This window comes from Myodes glareolus, chromosome 4, assembly GCF_982192425.1.
Source record: "Myodes glareolus chromosome 4, mMyoGla1.1, whole genome shotgun sequence".
Lineage (NCBI taxonomy): Eukaryota > Metazoa > Chordata > Mammalia > Rodentia > Cricetidae > Myodes > Myodes glareolus.
In genome coordinates, this window is record NC_142029.1 from 76,887,734 (window position 1) to 76,907,637 (window position 19,904).

General features: G+C 45.2%; 1 long non-coding RNA gene across 1 annotated transcript; it reads right to left on the reverse strand.

The window, feature by feature from the left end:
- Positions 1-5,159: 5,159 nt before the first annotated feature.
- On the reverse strand, positions 5,160-14,043 carry LOC148122337 (uncharacterized). Its single transcript, XR_015737721.1, has 2 exons — positions 13,744-14,043; positions 5,160-5,697 (listed from the first exon to the last, which is right to left on the reverse strand). It is a non-coding gene; the product is annotated as an uncharacterized LOC148122337 (long non-coding RNA).
- Positions 14,044-19,904: the final 5,861 nt, after the last annotated feature.

The following is a 19,904-nucleotide window of genomic DNA, read 5'->3' on the forward strand; positions in this document are numbered from 1 at the left end:
ACATCCCCTCTACCCACAACAGAGTACCCAAAGTGCATACACCTCAGGGGGTGGCAAACGGCGGTTTCTTGGTTTCTCTTTCCTTCTGCTTTCTCCGCCTGTTTCCTTGTGATTACTCCTGCCTATCTGCTGAGCCTGTTCCCCAAAACTACAGACATTGCTGCACATTTCAGACTCTGGCTCTCATTCTCACATGATGGTGCAGCCCTTAGCTGCCATCCAGGACTGGCCTAGAGCCCAGAGAGGTAGAAGAAGCACCCGGCCGGTCATGGCCACGCTTCTCTGGTCCAGTTGCCCGCCCACCCCATGAGTTCTGACAAAGCTTTGCGTCTCCAAACTCAATCTTCATTTTTCTTCCCCTTCCTGGTGGCGCTCCAGAGACAGTCGACAACTAGCTAACTAGGACTTGAGATGGGAGTAACACAGACAGGCCTCCTGATGCTTCAATGGACGTCTAGATCAGTCACGTGACTTTCACCAACTAGCAAGCTTTGAACTTCAGTTCCCTCTTTGTGAAAATGAACAACTTCCGGTGTGCAGCAAGGATTCAGTGAGGTGATGATTGAAAAACGCCTTTTAAAGGAGAATCTCTGGTCTCTGCTGCAGCTCTTCCCCTCAGCTGCACTGCTCCCCCATCCACCATCTCCCCTTGGGGAAGGGCTGGCCACATTCCCAAAGCTGCTTATGAAGGTGCCCTTTTTCCCTTGTCCTCCCAAGAGACTCTGTTCTGTCCCCTCCAACCAGCTGCCTTCTCTGCCAGCCTGGCTGCCTTGCCCTGAGAGACCCCTGCTAAACAGTCCCCATGTCCAGGAGTCCAGAGCCTGGCCATGTTGGGTTTGTTCGCAACTCCTGGCAGCCTGGCCGCTGATTTATCTCCTGATGCACTCTTTGCCATCTGTTTTTATATTGCTTTCAGCACAAGATAAGTGGTTCCCACACAGCGCTGAGCTTCAGAGATTGCAAAGTTCATGAGTTTGCAGAATTTATGATAAGGCAGAGAATTGTCTTAGCACATCATTCATGGGCGCAAGGTCCAGAACAAAATGCCGCTGCTTCCAGATGTTTCTTCCCTTCCTCCCATCCTCTCCTCAGAAGGTAGGGATGGTCAGCCAGTATGCCCTCCTCTTTATCCTGGACCTTGTGAAGCCTTCAGTTCTTTCTTCAGTGGCACAATAGGGAGCGTCTCTTCACAGGATCAAGAAAGAACAAGGAGCTAAGCACAGAAGTGTCCTCCAGGGGTAGCTGAGTGGCCATCCTGGTGCTGAGTCGAGACTAGATGGAGTACCAGCTAACATCTTCCTTCTGGTCAAATCTTTGTTTTACAAATGTCCCAACATTTAGTTTGATGACCGATATCATAAATTATAAATGCACAATAATAGGCCCCAAATGGTTGTTTGCAGCAGAGACTTCCCTATCCACTACTGTTCTTATCAGAAATGTGAAGTCGGTGACACTGGGTTGGATTCTCAGCCATGTCACTTGCCCAGGTTTACGGGGGCATGTTGTTCAGCACATTCAAGTCACAGGCTGTTTATTTGAAAAGCAAAGCCAGTGACTACCATCTCATTAATTGAGGATTAAGTGAGACAATGTACGTAATGATACATACTTCCTAGAAAGCCTTGTATGTGCATGCATGTGTGTGTGCATGCATGTATTCTGTTGTATGCATTTGTGTGTGTGTGTCTGTGTGTGTGTATGTGTGTGTGTATGTGTGTGTATGCCTGCGGAGCTCAGAGGCAGACGTTAGGTAACTCCCTCTATTGATCTCCAACTTATTTTTTGAGTCACTTAAGCTAGAGCTCACCCATTTGGCAAGACTATGTGGCCAGCTAGCAAACTCTGGATATTCTCCTGTCTCTGTCTGCCCAACCCTGGGATGACAGGCAGGTGTCACCATGACTAGCTGTTTATGTGGGTGCTGGGGATTCAAACTCTAGTCCTCGGACTTGCATAGAAAACACTTTACTGAACCATCTCCCCCGCTGCCACATAATCGGTTTGATTGTTAACTATTATTTGGTTTTGTTTCGATTTCTACATTAGGTCTCTGGGGACACAGAGTTCCACAGCCCTGCTCTCAAGGAGTTCTGAGTAGCAGTCCTGCAGAGACTACTTACTGCTTCTGTAGAAGGGGAGCCTACATCGTAGGTAGAGGGTTAGGGTTTTTCTGTGGGGCTGATGGTCAGAGCAGGAACTAGTTGGGTAGAGAAAGCTTGAGAATATCCTAAGAAGGAATGAAGGTGAGTGCGAATTCTTAGAGACCGATAAGTCCCTGAACTCTAGAACTGCATGTGCTTTCTGAGTGTGGCAGGGGAGACGAGACCACATGGAAGGAACGCAAAATGAAAATGAGTCGATGTGAAGTCGACCTGCTCAAACTTTACACATCGTCACATCCACGGTGAACCACTGGCAAATTTACTTATTTATTTAACATAAGCTATCAAAAATTCTCTGCCTCTTATATGTGAGGTATAGAAATCAAATATATATACATATATAGTATATATATGTATATTGCATTAATTTATATTTCACAGTAATTCTGCAAAATATGTCTGAAGATGCTCATCATACAGAAGAGGAGACCACGACGAATCCACCCACTTGTTTAAGATGGTTCAGCAGGCAGTAGAGCTGGAATTTCTTTGTTGAGCTTTCTGATATCAAAACCTTTCACCACTATTTTGTGGTTCATCCTTGGCGTGTTAATCTGACCCTTCAAGACCATCTGTAATTGCATCTTAAAGTTAGGAGTGCATGACTTGTAAGTTAGAGCAGGCCTGGAAAAGCCATGAGTTAGAATGACTGAGATGGACCAGACACTGGGGTGGTAAGCTTTGTTTATCAATGTAAAAGGTCACGGATCAGTAACTAGTTAGCAGCTGTGAAAACAAGTTTGGGCTAAAGTATCAGGTATCCGGAGTGTGAGGAAAGGCATCTGTAGGACACTAGAGGTATTTATAGCCCTGGGGAATCAGTAGGGGTCTTTGGGAGCCAGGAACCTAAGATTCTATGAGGTTTGACTGGAAGCCTACATCTCCCTGAAGGACCCAGCCCCTGGACTGCCCGACACTTCTGTACCCCTCCTGTCTTTCCCTTTTCTCACAGCAGTGAGCTCTGCTCTTTCTCTTCCAGCCCCCCCCCTCCCTTGGAAGAATTTTCCTTGGTCCCACAGAAGATGTGTGTAACTTTTTCCCTGTTGTGATTCGGAGGTGAAATGGTCCATGAGCTCGTGTGTTTGGACATTTGCTCCCCACAGACCCTGCCGTTTTTAGAAGATGGTGAAAATCTTTAATAGGCACCTCAACAGAGGAAGTAGGTTAGTGGGAGCAAAACTGAAGATTTTTATAGTCTGGCCTCACTTTTTGTCAGTTCTGGTTCCTGACTGCGGATGCAAGGTGACCCAGTGCTCCTGTGACCAGGCTTTCCCTACCATGACAGACGGTATTACTTCAAGCTGTAAGCCCACATGCGCCCCCATCCCCACCCCTCACCCCCCACCCCCTTTAATTTGCTTCTTGTCAGGTATTTGGTCACAGAAACAAACAAACGAAAATGATAACTAGTAAGGTCCCCAAGGGTCTTTGTGCATCTCCCCAGGCGCCCCCACCAGTTTGCCCTGCCCTCAGAGATACAATCAGACAAAGCCAAAAGACTGTGACAAAACAACCAGAACAAGAGAAGGAGGGATGAATGGAGAGAAAGTGATCAGAAGAGGGGTTTGTAGATGTGGTTACAAGCAGAGCGCTGGACCTTACATCCCAGCCCGATGGTAGAAAACATAGAGGCATCCTGGTGGTCTGGGAGCAAGGATCTCCAGTCGGCAGGAAAGAGTAGCCTGAAGTGGGGGTGTGGCTGGTTCAACTCATAAGGGGCACAAAAGCCCTTCCATCAGTGCCAAGCCCCCCAAAATAACCAACTTTTGTAGAGTAAATTTACATTGTCATGAGTTTATTTTTGGTTCCCTAGACTACAGCAAATCCCTGTGAGACATAACCAGGCAGGAATCCACTGCGCTGAGTCACCTGGGCCAGACCCTTAAGAAAGTGTCCAAGTGATTCAGGCTGCGTAAGGCAGGACAGCTTTGGTGACAGACACAAAGATGAGGTCTCAAGAAGGGTACAACACACCATTCAACTCCTGTGCTGCCCAGCACGCTCTGTCATGTGCAATCCTGTGTAGTGAGCCCCTCTTACAGGCCAGGAAACAGGATTCTTGAAAGTTTCAGTCTTGGTAGCATCAACAGTAAGAGGCAGAGGCATACCTGGGGTTAGGAGTGTCCTGTTCTGAGTGTCATACTTAAATCCATGGGTTTCTGCCCAGAACCTGGTCCGAGCCACCTAGCATTCCTGTGGTTATTTGAATGAAAGTGGTTCCCATAGCTCATAGCATGTTCCACTATTAGGAGGTATGGCCCTGTTGGAGTAGATGTGACCTTGTTGAATGAGGTTAGGAGTGGGATTTGAGGTTTCAGATGCTGAAGTCACACCCAGTGTCTTTCTCTTCCTGCTGCCTGCAGATCCAGATCCCGATATACAACTTTTGGCACCTTCTCCAGAACCGTGTGCCTACCTACCGCCATGCTTCCTGCCACGGTGATAATGGACTAACCCCTGAACCTGTGAGCCAGCACCAATGAAACACTTTCCTTTCTAAGAGTGGCTGTGGTCATGGCATCTTCATTCCTTCACAGCAATAGAAACCCCAGCTAAGACAATTCCTATTCTTTGTCGTATTTCCCTGAGGTGTTTATATTTTAATGATGAGCTCTTGAAAGGAGAAAACCCATCATAACTCAAATGGTAAAGCTTTGACTTCTTAATAGAATTTTGGGATAATGCTTTATTTTAGAGCCGCCTAATATGTTAGCTACTGGCCACGTGTGGCTCTTGAACACTTGAAATGTGGTTAGTCTGAACGGAGATGAGCCACAAGTGGGGAGTACAAGCCAGATTTGGAGGACTTAGCATAAAGAAATCAGGTAAAATAGCTCGTTCATAATTTTGGTAAAGACTATATGAGGAAAGACAAATAATATGGACATAATGTGTTAAGTAAGACATCTTACTAAATTAAATTTATCTGGTTTTCCTGTATTTCTACGATGGTGGAAGAAATTTTGATTCCAAAATGTGACTCATATTTGTAGCTTGGTTTGCATTTTTAAATTTTATTTCGTTGTGAGAATTTCATGCATGAGTACATTGTTCCTTCATCATAACTTCCCTCCCACTCTTCCATGTCCCCTCCCCATCCCTGTCTCAAATCCAGGTCCTCTCCTACCTACTAAGTTTGATTAGTGCTGCCCACATGTGTATAGGGCTGACCTTTGGGCACAGGAACCATCAGAGGGCTTGCTCCTGAAAAAAAAAAAAAAAGCCTCTCCTTTTCTTTGCAGCCATTGGCTGTCTGTACTATTCAACTAGGGATGGGGTCTGGTGAGCCCTCCCGCTTTTCGTGCAGGACCATTGACTGTGTGGTCTTCTGTCTTGTCTGGAAGACACCGTTTCTCAGCAGACCCCGTGTCCTCCAGCTCTTACAGTCCCTCTGGTCCCTCTTTGTTGGTGTTTTCTGAGCTTTGGGTGTAGGGGGTGAGTCACAAAAGTTCCATTTGGGGATGTGCACGCCACCCCCATATATTCTCTGCAGTTCGACCGGTTGTGGTTCTCTGTAAACGGCCTTGGTCTGCTGGGAAAAAAAAAGAAAGGAAGAAGGAAGGAAGGAAGGAAGGAAGGAAGGAAAAGGAAAGAAAAGAAAAAACCCAAACAATAACAAAAAAATAAATTAGCTTCCTTGATGGTGAATGAGAGCTACACTCACCAAAACAGCCCGAGAGTGCTTGGCTTATATTTTTCATAAACATATTACTCTTGACAACATTCGTATATTTCCTATTTCTTTCATTCAAAACATATTTATTAAATGTGACTACTCTTTACTAAAGATTTATTATGTTCCAGGAGCCTACATAGTTAATAGAATTGCTAATGTATCATTATACACATTTTACAGATGAATGTGAGAATCGGCCTGGTAAAACTCAGTGCCCACCACCCTTGGAAAGCAAAGCACGGCGCATGAGTACACATATGAGCTCCAGCTTGGAGTCAGATCTCACTTCTGCCGTCATTGTGCAGGCTGACCTGGTGCCCAAGACTTAACCTCTCCATGTCTTTGTTTCCTATTATGCACCCAGAGATCACAGCAGAACCAGCTTAGAGCAAGTTAAGAGAATTTAGCAATTTTCTACACATTAAATACTTTGAACAGTACCTAATGCAGGAGAAGAAATAACTGTTGGCTGTGTGTCGCCTCCCAGTGAAGAGAGCCACACGCCACTCCAGCCTTCCCCAGTGCTCTCGCCACAAGCCTGCAGGCCTTGTGTCTGTCAGGTGCCCACTTTGTTTTTTGCAGGTTTCAAAGCATGACTAAGAGAAAGATTTACCCTCAGATGGTGTGCAGCTCCTAGTGAATGTAAGAAATGTTTGTACAATAAATTGGGGGTAGAAAGAGGTACATCGTCACCCCCAAAATAACTTCATGGGTGATGTAGAGAAGAAACTGCTCAGAAGCAAAAGGGAGTTCACCCTCAAGTACAGGCGACAAGAGGGTTGTTGGAGGAGGGGTGGTCTGGGCATGACCTTAACAGGAAGAACGGTAAGCGAGGATGTACCCTAGGAGTGAAGACTTGAATGTGAGATGCTGAAGGCAGGCTGGGGGAGGAGTCAGGAATGTCCTGCTTGGGTGTGGATATGTGACAAGTCACATGAGAAAAGAGGTTGGTTGGTCCCAGTGGGGCTGGCTTACTGGTAGGCTAGAAATGGCAGCCTTCAGAGTTGGTCCTCCACACACTGCGGAATGCCGTGGATCACTAAGCATAGAGAATCTACGTATACATGGCAGTCTAGGGAACAGATAAGGGCTACAGCCTGAATCCATCCATCTCCCTCTCCACCGAGTTGTGTGTCTTCCATGTTAGGAAGGACACATTTTTCCTGGTGTCACCCTTGTCACCAGTTTGTCCTTTACCAGGCTCACCAACCACTGACACTACATAGGGTCCCCTATCCCATTCTTAGGGCTGTAGTTTCTCTCTCTAAGTCTCAGCTAAAAGGTGTCTCTCTTTAAAAAGTAAAGGGGCCAGTGAGATAACTCAGTGGATAAAGATGTTTGTTGCCAAGTCAGGTGACCTAGGTTCAACCCTTAGCATTCAATGTATTGAAAGGACAAAACAACTCTTGCAAGTTCTTTTGGTCTCCACATGTGCTCCGTGACATGGGCACATCCACACATACACATACCTACATGTATACAAAAGGAATGAAAACTGTGAATGAATGAATGAATGAATGAATGAATGACTATTCCAACCTCGTGCAGAGAGCTCCCTGAATAGGCATCCCCCTGCCCTCCAATAACCATGAATGAGAGTTCTCTCCCCAGTGACACAGGCTGGCACTACTCATGAGTCCCTGAATGTCTCAATGTCATGGCAGTAAGAGATGAAGGGTCATCTCCCAGGGGCTCCATCTGAGTTGATTCTCAATGGCAATGTCTCCTGTGACCTCAGCACTCAGCCCTGCCTCCATGGAGCTGAACAGAAACATGGCGCCTCTGCTGTCACCTCCTGAGGAGCTCGGCTCTCTTAAATTGAGTTACTCACTGCTCCTAACTTTGCCGTCATCATTCCCTTCCGCAGCCTATTATAACTCTATCCCTGACTAATGTAGCTGAACATACTGCTCCCACCCTGCTCTTCTGCCAGCAGCATCTGTAAAAAAAAAAAAATCAGCTTTATCAGGCAGCCTTCTCTCCCTCCTGCTTCCCCCCTCCCCCGCCGGCTCCCTTTCCTCTTCTCTCAAGAGTCTATCAGTAATCATCCTCTGCAAATATGCCAGAAAGCTCCCCATGCCCTTGAGCTGTCCTTAGCCCCGGATCCAGGATTCTGGCTGGCCACTTGTCTCTGGACCTGGCAGGTGGCAGGGTCCTTCTCTCAACCAGCTGCCCTCTCCATCAGCCCATATGGACAGACAATATGCTTACCATAGAAGCCCTCGTAGGTCCCACACATCCCCGCACAGCCAATTTCCAGTCCTGCCTGATTGTTTATATGGGAGGCGGGAACAAATCAGACAGTTTGCTGACACGTTCAACACATGCAGTTGAGGCATGGGGTCCTGGTTGAATGTATTTGGGTGGGTGCTAAGTATGCTTTCCGTGGGTAGTCTTAATTTTATGCACTAAGTGTATAATGCACACACACACACACACACACACACACACACACGCATGCACACACAGCACACATTTGCACTCATCATGTGGCCACATAGAAATAGAGCCACTAAATTTCAAAGCGGGCAGGCAGTGGGCTTGTTTGCACATTTGCTTCCTACACACTGCCTGTTTTCTTTGATTTCATGGAATTCTGGAGATGTTCCACCTCGATCATGGAAGATGAGGGAAGAGGCATGTCAAGAGCGTAGGGTAGAGGTGTTTCACAAACGCTAGAGAGTAAACACTGTGAAAATATTGCTTCCTTCCTCAAAGTATTTTTTTCTTCCTTCTTTTAAAAATCTGTCTCATCTAAAGCTAGAGGCTGACTAATGTCCACAGCAGGAAATAGGAACAAGCAAATTTGTCAATTAGAATCCTGTTTGTGCTTCTGAGGGTTGGGTCAATTATTTCACTAATTAGTTCATTCATTCATTCATTGATTTCTTCAGTTATTTGTTCATTCAACACAAATTTATTTTTTTAAATAATTTTTTCTGGTTATAATAACAATGTATATTTATTTCAGAATTGTGGAAGATTAGTTAATGTATAGAGGAGTCTATGTGAGTCACTTTCTTTTCTCCCCATCCAAAACTAATGACCGTCTAACATTTGGGTATATCGTCTTTTATCATGAGCTCCCAGTTAAGGCTGAACCCCTCGGGCTGTCTTGCTCCCTGCTTCTGAGCAAGAGTCTGCATTTGGTCACCCCTACTCCAAGCAAACTGACCTTCACCAAGCAGAAGGAAAAAATGAAGATTTTACTCAAGTTTTCAGGAGGAGGCAGAGGAAAAGGAAATACACGACACACAGTAAAACTTAGTAAAATGTGTCCATTAGACATCAGGGTTAATGGCCATGCTTCTAACTCCAGTAACTGCCAACTACTTCGTGTCCTTGTCTGTAGCTTTCACTGGTCCTGACACCAGAGCCTGTGTTGTCTCCAGCTCTAGCCTCTCTCCTCGTAGACACACATGCACTTCTCCACTCGGAGAACAAGAGATCCATCTTAGCATTCTTTATCCTCTTAATCCAAGAAGAGGACTTGCAAGAAATGTGGGTGTTTTCCTTGAAACAGATAATTTTGCTCTGTCTTTCAGCCCTGTATGCATCCATGCACACATGTATTCACACACAGGGATTGGGCATGCATTTTATTAACATTAGGCTCATTGTATTTGTCATATTTTAGAGCTAATGCTTTTTCTCCCACATATTTTCTCTGATAATTAAATGTTCTTTCAAAACACACTTTTCATAATTATTTAGTATTTCACCCGTGCAGTGTTTACACCCTATTTGATTAGGACTCTGCTGTTAGAAGTCTAGATTTTATGTGCTTCTGCGCGCTCTCTCCCTCTCTTTCTGTCTGTCTCTAGTTCTCTCTATTTCTGTCTCTGGCTCTGTCTATCACTCCGTCTCTCTCCTTTCTATCTCTCTGACTGTCTCTCCATCTCTGTCTCTCTGTCTCTGTCTCTCTCTAACTCACTCATCCCTACCTCACGCATACCTACCTATCTAGTCTGTTTACATGATGGGGATACACCCTCTACAAATCCCTAAGTATCTTTTTTTTGTGAGCACTTCCAGTCTTCTTTTGAGGATAAATTTCTAAACTTGTAATTTTCAACTCAAAACTGAATAAACATTTTTAAATGTGTTATAAATTGTCACCCAGAAAAGTCTTGATATTTTTTTTTATACTTAAGATATAGACACAGGCAAGAACTTTCTGGAAAGGACTCCAGGGGCACAGACAAGAATCCCAGGAATCAACAAACAGGATTACATGGAATAGAAAAGCTTCCACACTGCAGTGAAGAAACCATGACAGGAGAAACTCTAGTTTCCAACTGCACATCAAACAGGAAGAGCGGCATCTAGAATGCATAGAGAACTGTAGAAATTAAATGACAAAAAAAATTGTCTGATCAATAAATAGACCAATGGACTGAGTAGACGAATCTCAAAAGAAGATTCACAAGTAGCCAATAAATACTTGAAAAGGTGTTTGAAAACCTTAGTCATCAGGGAAATGCAAATTAAAACTACTTTCCGAGTCTACCCCGCATTAGGCAGAGTGGCCAGCATCAAGACAACAAATGACAACACACGGTGACAAGGATGGGGGAGGGAGGAATCTTCTGTGTTGTTGGAGTGTGAACTGTGCAACCACTGTGGAAATTGGTGTGGATATTCTTGACAAAAAAAAAAAAGAAGAAGAACTGAAACAAGACCCTCCATAGGACCGGGCAACACCCCTCCTGGGTATGCACCTAACAGCCACTAAATCAGCATGTCGCAGAGACGCCTGCACAGCCATGCTTGCTTATTCCACTCACAATTGCCAGGGAACGGAACCAGATAGAATCCCAGTAGTGGATAAATGGATGGAGAAAATGTGGTACATGTACACAAAGAAATGTTATACAGCTGCAAAGAGAAGCAAAATCGTTACACTTGCAGGAAAGCAGAGGAGCTAAGCCCAACGCGGGACAAATGCTGCGTGTTTCCTCTCATCTGCTTCACCTGTATTTAAGTTTATATATAGGAGTGTGTATCTGTGTGTGCATATTTTAAGAAGTTATTGATCATTTACACAATACCAGGCATTATTAGCTAACGATTTACAACTATGTAAAATATATTTTTTGTTAATGGAGAACTTATAATTGAACATTTGCTTTAACTAAATTGTGGGCTTCTGCTCTTCTCCCCAAATGTATATTTGAATTTATACTTAATAATATGTTGGATGAGATACGGGCTCTGCCTCTAAATATATTTTTCAACTGCATCTATACACACACAGAAGACCTTTCTAATTCTTGGAGACACCCTCCAGCATCTCTGCTACGTGCTAGTTGACAAAACACATAGGCATAAGAAATGCTTCTATTTTTATCTTCAGTTTGTATATTTGGAAGAAAGGGATAAGTACTTGCTTATAGATTGGAATATATATTAATTTGATCTTAAAGGGGAAATGACCATTTTGTTCACACCCATGCTGGATCATATCGAAAATCCTAAACTCTGGTTCTGCAGGACTCCTCCACCTGCAGCATGTGTTGGCTTTATCTTGGTGTTTGGGCTTTTCCACTGCCTCTAACACCATCTGCTATTGTGTTCCTCTAGACACTTCTCCCACAAGATCAGAAGCTAATGCTTCTCCGGTTATTGTTTTGATTGCAGGCGCGTGTTTCTTAGCATTCGTACCACAGTGAGACAGTGTCAGCACTGAACAAGGACTGTACACTCAAATGTTGTGATGGTCGCAATAGTGTACATTGTGTTTGTTTTATTTTGTAGTCTGTGGGGTCAAACCCAGGGCCTCATGCACATTGAGGAAGTGCTTTTTCTCTGGCCTTTACCCCATGATCCTCTTGCATCAATCTCCCCAGTAGCTCCCCTTAAAGACCTACGCTGCCGGGTTGGCTAGATAGCTTTTGCTTTTATTTTTTACTTATTTATTTTTAGGCAGAGTCTAATGTAGTCCAGGTTGACCTTAAATTAGCTTTGTAGTCAGGGATGATCTTGAACTCCTGATTCTCGTGTTCTAACCTTATAAGTATGCACCCCCACACTCAATTTTCTCCTGGGTTGGGCACTGAACCCAGGGCTATGTGCATACTAGGCAAGAGTTCTCCCACTGAGCCACATATGTGACTTCTCTGTTACCTTTTCTTTTTCTGTTTGCAGGAGCTTTGACATCTCTGACTCATATGCCAGCCTTGGCCATATGATAGACTCGGGTCAATGAAATGTTAATGGCGTTAGTTATGTCCAAGCATAAGCTTGAAGCGGCAGCCCTCAGCTATAAAATTTCTCTTTTTTTCTTTTGCCCCTACACCCACACATCCCAAAGCTGCTGTTTTACTGTGAGTCAAGGAATAAAGATGAATACAACATCCACGCAGCTTAAGTAAGAAATAAGTTTATGGGGTGGAAGCCATTAAGGTTTTTAGCTCATCTGCTACTGCAGCGTAGTGCAGCCTGAGATGACTGTCCTGTACACTGAGAACAGTGTGGAGCTGCATGGCATGAGGTTCCTGTTCGCTCCTTAATCCGGTTCATCCGTTTACATTTGTAAGACGTAACTTTACTTTCATAGCATCAGCACATTAGGTGACAATGTAATATTTGGAGGGTCAAGTAGGAGAAATGTCTTATATCTCTCAACCATTTTCTCTTTTTCCAAATACTGAGATACCATTTCATGGTGATCATCAAAATTTCGAGCTCTAATCTCGAGTATCAACCAGTTACCAATTGACTTCAAGCTAAAATGCAAGAAGAAATTGCAATCTCAATTCAAATGCAGAACAAAAGAAAGAAGGAAAGAAAGAAAGAAAGAAAGAAAGAAAGAAAGAAAAAGAAAGAAAGAAAGATCTTAACTGTTTCACCAGGTAAAGGAGCTTATTGCCAAGCCTGATGTCCAGTTTTCTTCCAAGCACCCACAGAATAGACTGAGAGAAGTGACTTCCCCGCGTTGTCCTCTGAGATCTATACATGCACCTGTGCTTATGTGTGCACACCAATCAATCATTCAATCGATGCAATAAAAAAAATCATATCTACCAAATCCCTGTCTTGCAGCTGCCTGCCCTAGTTCTCCGTGGCATCATCTGCAGCTTCCTCTTTCACCCCTAGATTTTCATGCTATTTTTAACTATGTTTTTCACAGAAGAAATTATCCGTACTGTCTTTAGGCTGGTATTCTATCTACTTGGTCTTCCCTTGAGAACAAGGGACAATATTTTGTCCAACATATAATATATATTATATCAATAAATTCATTTATTTTCCCAACCATTCATTTATTGATTCAGTGACTGTTCAGTGAGTAGCTACTATGTGTCAGGTAAAGTTCTCAGTCTAGGGAAGCCAATGGTGAACTAACACACATGATCTATGACCTCATGGAAAAGATAGACACTAAGCAACCAAGAAACAGAAAAGCAAAAAAAAAGGTTTCAAATGTTACGAAGGAGAGACCCAAGCTGAAACGCCCACTGATAAAAGTGGATTTGTAGGTTCAGACTTGGGAAGGGTGTTAGGAAGGGCTTCTGTGAAGAGGCAAACTTCCATGCTGACTCTTAGTTTAAGAGCCAGCTTCAGGGAAAAAAAAAAAAAGCTTCATAGCATTAAGCAAACAGAAACCAAAATTCTCCAAGACCAGTAAGATTTAGATTCGTTCCTTGTTTGAGGAGCTGAAAGCTATGGCATTATCATAGACAGACCCAGGGAGGAGCAGTTAAAAAAGAAAGTGACTTTGGATAGCCAACAAGTACACCTAGGACAGCAAGCATAGGGGATAGTTTAGCAATCCCGGGCTCTGCCTGGTTTGGGGCACACACACACACACACACACACACATGCACGCACGCACGCACGCACACACACACACACACACACACACCGCTCTTCTAAAAGCACTCAGCCTGTGACCCTTACCTGCATATGCTATGTCCCTCTCCAGATAATGCTCTTCACAACCTGTTAGGAACCTAGGATCCCACCTGCATCCGAGCTGCTCACACAATGGAACAATGAACAATGGAATAGGTTTCTGGTCTGCTAAACAGCCTCCAGAAACATTCCCAGGATGCGTTAAGGAATGTGAAGGCCGCTGATGGGTCTCCCATAGGAGAACAGCCAGGTCCTGTGTGTGCTTTTTAGAACTGTTTGTCTTTGAGAGGATATGGGTAAATTTGGAGGAGAGCAAACTGGCAGAGTCATGCCCAGAAACTATGATCACAGAGCAGATGGGTGAGGTGGCAGCGACAGGGAAGGAGAGGACAGATTTGGCTAGGCTTCAGAACCAGCGATTCTGACACGGCTACCAGCTGAGTTGGGGAGAGAGGAAAGCAAGGTGAGCTTCATGTTTCTGCCTTATGTAAATAAGCCATTTACCAATATGCAATCCACTGGGAAAGAAACGGTCTTGCAGTGGGAGGAGGCGAGAATTCTCTGTTGAATATGTTAAGGATGAAGGTTCTGGAAGATAAGAGGAAACGTTGTTGAGTGGGCAGCAAGAGACACGAGTCTGTAATGGAGAGAGAAAAAAAGACCTTTGGGCTTAAATTAAAAGCTAGGAGCTGTCAGCATATAGATGTTACATAAAGCTAGGGGGAAAGTGAGAAGCTATGGGGGAAGGCACCATGTAAATGAATGAGTGGAGGCAAGAGAAGGCTGTGATGGAGGAGGTGGGTGGCTCCCTTGCGAATGCGATGATCCTGAAGCAGCTGGCTGGGCAGTGCAGACGGAGGGGAGAAAGGGTGCTGCTTGGGTTTGTGAGCACGGGACACCTGCTTCTCGTCAGCCAGAGTGCCAGAAGGTGTTCTCAGATGAACACTGAGCTGTGGGCGGATCGTAGCCCAAGAGAAGTATGTAGGGCTCTGCGGCCCGGTGGGAACTGTTGGGATGGATGCCAAGATGGTTGGGCAGCCCACAAGGAGTGGGAGGAGAGCTACTTGCTGACTGGGACTTGGGAGTTGAGGTGGGTGGAGGATAAGTGTCTGAGAAGGGATTAGGAAGGGATGACGGGAGATGGGTGCTATAAAGGGACAATAGAGTTTGCTAGACAGAGGGAGGGATGATTTGGAAGTTCATAGGCAACAAAGTCAAGGAAGCAGGAAGTGAGGCGGAGGTCATTGGCTCTGGCCAATCAGAGCTGAGTTTTCCAGGAAAAGGCTCGGGCAGTCCAAGGAGTATTTCCAGAAAAGAGAGAGCAGTGGGCAGGGAGGATGTAGGGCCTCACTGCAGGTGAGGAAGAGATAACCTGAGGAGAAAGAGGGGTGGAGAGAGAGTATTTAGACATCTTTTGGTCTTGGGTATGAAGATCGTGAAGAACACAATCATAGTAACTGATGTCCCCAGACCTCTGCCTAAGGAGGGAACTGACTATGTAGGAGAATACTGCGATGTGGTATAGTTCTGAAGCAAGTGACCAAGTCACCAAGTTGGTGTGAGGAGACACAGCAAAATGAGGAAACACTCAACTTGTTCTGACTAAGACATGAAGAAGAATTCAGAGGTTAGCCAAGGAAAGGAGAGTGTGGGGGGAACGTGTGGGAGGGAGAAGAAAGGTGTGGAGGGGAAGGAAGGTGTGGCAAGGGAAGGAAGGTGTGGAGGGGGAAGGAGGATGTGGGGAGGGGTAGGTGGTAGGAAGGCTGGAAGGTCAGAGAGGCTCGGAGAGAATCCTGCTCTTTGGATGAACGTCTTCCTGGGAGAATGGTATTGTCAGTGCGCCCCGTGACGCAGCTGTCTGGCAGCTCCATTCCAGTGTAAGTTACTGTACTTGGTGTGAATGTAGCGAGGAGGTGGGTGATTATCATTAAATAACAAAGTGAGTTCGAAACTGAACGTATTCAGAGGCAATCTGGAGAAACATTGATGCCCCTTCTACAAGTCAGGTTGGGGTTGTGGCCCAATTTCATTTGAATCTTAAAACCACCAAGTGACATGAGGTTTTATGCATACTCTGTGAGACATGGTACTCAACAACCTTAACTAGATGTCATCTTATACACGGTTCAGGATGTCACTAACAGGTAAATGTTATATAGTTGATTTGCCCTTATTTTCAGGTGATAAGTGTGAGCCTCAGAGAGGCAAGCTAACTTGTCTGATGTCACATAGCTTGTAATGAAAGGGCGATTCGAACTCAGATCTCTCAGACTCCAATACTCCTTCTATTTCGCCAGTCAGATCTCACTTGTATACAGTATTCGGAGGTGGGTGATGGTGGAGAGACTGAAATCATTAACAGAAGTGGGAGGAGAAGAAGTGGGAGGGGAGACAGCTTGGTCTAGAAAGTGTTTACCAGGCAAGCATGAGTCCTTTGAAAAATGCCCGGGCGTGGCAGCACACACCTAACATCCCAGCACTGGGATGTGTGGATAGAAGTAAAGCCAGGGGCTCGCTGTCCAGCTGATCTGGATTAATCAGCTTGTTCTAGGTTCCAGGAAAGATGCTACCTCAGAAAAAATTAAAGTGGGAAGAGACTGCGGAAGACACTCAGTGCTGACCTCTGGACTCACATGTTCACTTGCCTGCACACACACTCATGCACACATACACACACAGGCCTAGGTGTGCACATCTGAGGGACGGAGGGAGGGAGGGAGGGAGGGAGGGAGGGAGGGAGGGAGGGAGGGAGGGAGGGAGGGAAGGCACTGATGAGAGGGAGGTGCTTGATGACGTGAGCTTATTTCGCTGTGTCTGTCCCTCCCACCGTTTTCCTTCCATCTGCTTGGGAGATTCTGAGACCAGCATGCAAACTACTGGGAGGGAGGAAGGGAGGGGAGAGAGAGAGAGAGAGAGAGAGAGAATTATCAGGTTTTCCTTCCCCTGTTTTATTTTAGATGCCTAGCCCCTTTGTAGAGTAGTTACTTTCTACTTGGCCAAGCAGATATGAGCAGTGCTAATTTTATAATTGGCCTACCACCCTGGGTGCCCGATAAGCATTTGGTGCAGAACAACATCCTTCCAACTCCAACAGCCTTCTCCTTCAAGCCACCGGTGTCGTGTGTAGGCCCTGAGGCCTGTGCATGCTTCAAATAGGCTTAAACTGTACACTTCCTATTTCACAGCGGGAGTTGGCTATCTTAGCACTTGGTTTTCACCCAGGATCTTTCTGGATTATGCACTGGCTTATTTATCCTAAATGATGACTTCCCCGGGCCCAAATGTGAAAACAGGGCCTCGATTCATAAGTACACAGCTCCTTGGTCCTCTCTGCAGTTGTCAGGCACCCCCCAAACCCCAGTGCAGTGTCTGAATTATTGAGTCCTCAGGGAAAAAAATGGCAGCACAGATTCCTGAGCAGAACTCGGGACTGTAAGCAGGATAACTGGCTCCTGTTTGTGAGTTAAGAGCTCATGGGGCATTGGTTTTAGCTTCTCCTTTGCAGAGGAGTGGGGGCTGAGAGAGACTGGATTGAGGAAGATGAGCGTGCCTCCAAAGTGACCATCTCTATAACAGTGGCAGAGAAAGCAGGGAATCAAGAGCAAGAGGCTAGCTGGTCACACTTCATCACAGCCAGGAGGCAGAGAGCTAGCAAGCTATCAAACCTCAAACCCTGACCCCCTAGTGAGCCACTTTCCTAAGTAAGATTCTACTTCCTAGAGGCCTCACAGCCCTCTCAAAGAGCAAGGCCAGCTGGGACACGTGCTCAAACACATGAGTCTCTGGGGGCAGTTCCCTTGCAAACAATACCAGCAGATATTACAAATTCGCTTCCCTCCTGGAATGTTCTCAAGACAGCACTCTGCACCACCATTGTTAATAGGCTGCATTCAGGGTCATGGGATGGCTCTGCTTGGTCTGTTCAGGGAAGAAACAACCCACTTGGTGATTGGTTCAAGAAAGAGTGCTTTAAGTCACTCCAACATGGAGGACTCTGTCTTGCTCTTAACTCCATACAGGATTCCACTGTGTTATTTAATGGACTTTCTGGGCATTTTACAGCCATTCCCAATGGGGAAAGTCTCTGGGTTTGGACTCCTCTGTTAGAATGTTAGGATGCACCTCTATTTCTATTTTTAGAAGGAGAAAAGAATGTTAGATTTCGTACTAAAGTAAGGGAAGACCTTAGAGATCAACAGTGGGTTGGAGTGACTAATAGATGAATATTAAGGCTGACTACCGTTGGCTGTGGGTATATTTTCTCTATTTTTTTCTAAATATTGATTTTTCTCTACAATGTATTATGGATGCAAAGTTTGGGTGACCAGTGACCTAGGTGTGTTCAACTGTCTCATAATCCATTCTGCTGGCAAACCCTTCTGTTTCTAAGAGACTTTTCTTGGACAAACACAGAAGATAGATTACTTGGATAGGGAACCCATGGCAGGCCAAAGGAACAATTCTATTGTATTCCAACCTGGCGAATCAATAAATTTATTGTGGTTATTTATAGCAGTGTAGGTGAGGGGTTACTTACAGGAGCAGGGATGACTCAAAGGCAGCTGCATCCTTGAAAAACTCACTCCAGCATGGGTGACAAGTCATGAAAACTGCAACCCTGGAGCTCTCTACATGACTTACAGGCAGCCCAACAGGCCAGAGCCTCCTCTTGGCAGCCTGCTAAAGTCTCCTAAGCCAGAGGCATTTGCTGCTTCAGTAAGCCGGGGGTAGCCCTGTGTATCTTGTCAGTTTTAGGAACTTCTTGGGACTTGTAAGTTGTTTATTTCCTGAATATTGTGAGTCTTCCCTCATCCCTGGAAGGAATGTTTTAATTTAGAACTTACTGAGCCTTAAGGAGCCTCCCTCCAGTCTCTTTGTAGCTGGCAAGAGTACGAAAGGCTGAGACTATGAAGGATAGAACATGACTCTCTTCTTGTATTTAAATTGTAACTTCATCACTCATGACTTAAGGCACACTCTTGAATCTCAGTATGGCTTCCTTACATTTTGTATATAAAGGAAAGAATTTATATTTGTTAGAATTGAGTGTAACAATCCAAATCTCTATATGCTACATCAGAGGTGCTTATAATGGTGCTGTTACTACTGCCTTTACTGCTGCTGTCCTTATGCATTTATCCATACCATCATTTTCCCAGCATATCACTAGAGTCCTCTACCCCACCTTGTCTTGTCTCCCTCACATAGCCGATTCACTCAGACTTATACCTCACCAGCCTCAGAAGCTTGCTTCAAAGCCCACAGTTGGGGCAAAGCCTTTCTGTGCATTCCCAGAGCTCTCTGCCCTCAAGTTTTCCTTTAGCGTTATCATCCAATGGTCAGCTGCCCCTTTATGTCACCTGAGCTGTAGGTCACCAGGGGAAGAAGACCAGCCTGGCCCCTTGCATAAGGATACCTACAATAAAGTGCCACTGTGTGGGGGACAAGTGAGACATTGCCAGTGTGTCTACACTTCCTCAGTACGGAGGAGTGTTCTGCTCCACCTCCACAGGGAGAAGGAGTGTTCTGTTTTACCTTATTCACTCTCTCTTGATAGAGCTCTCCTCTCCTTCACTGTCCCTCCGGCCTCGATGCTAGGTAACTAACTACCAATGAATGGCCTGCCTTTAGTCTCAGATGCAGGCTGAAGAACGGCAGTGAAGGCTTCCTTTCTTCTTCTAAGACAGTGGAGTCCTCTATAGCCTCTTGGCTTGTGAGCGCAGGCAAATCTGAACGTTTTCCCATGATTTGTGTCCCCCTAGCCCACAGCATGCTGGGCGTGAATGGGTTAATCACCGTGTAGAGGAAGAACCTGTTACGGGGTAGAAGAAATATAAATGGTCCTTTAAAAGGTTTTCTAATTTGCTACTAATCATTCAAAATATTAGCCTGTCCCTGCCACTCGAGCCAATCCGCTTCTCTCTTCATTAAATGTACAAGGCCAGCATCCAAATAAGAACTGCTCTTTGGTTTTACAAGGAAAAGGTGGATTCAGAGGCTGAAGAGAGCTAATCGCTTTCGATTAGTTAGTTTCAGACTTCAGTGAGTTTTGTTTGGTGTAGATTATCTGAATCTTTATTAAGTGAACTGGCTTTGGCAGCAACGGCTCTAGGAACAGGTGAGGGATGCATTTACACGGCGGCAGCCCTGTGAACACCAAGACACACTTGCTCACCCATGCTCATGCTGTGTGCTCCATCAGAGTC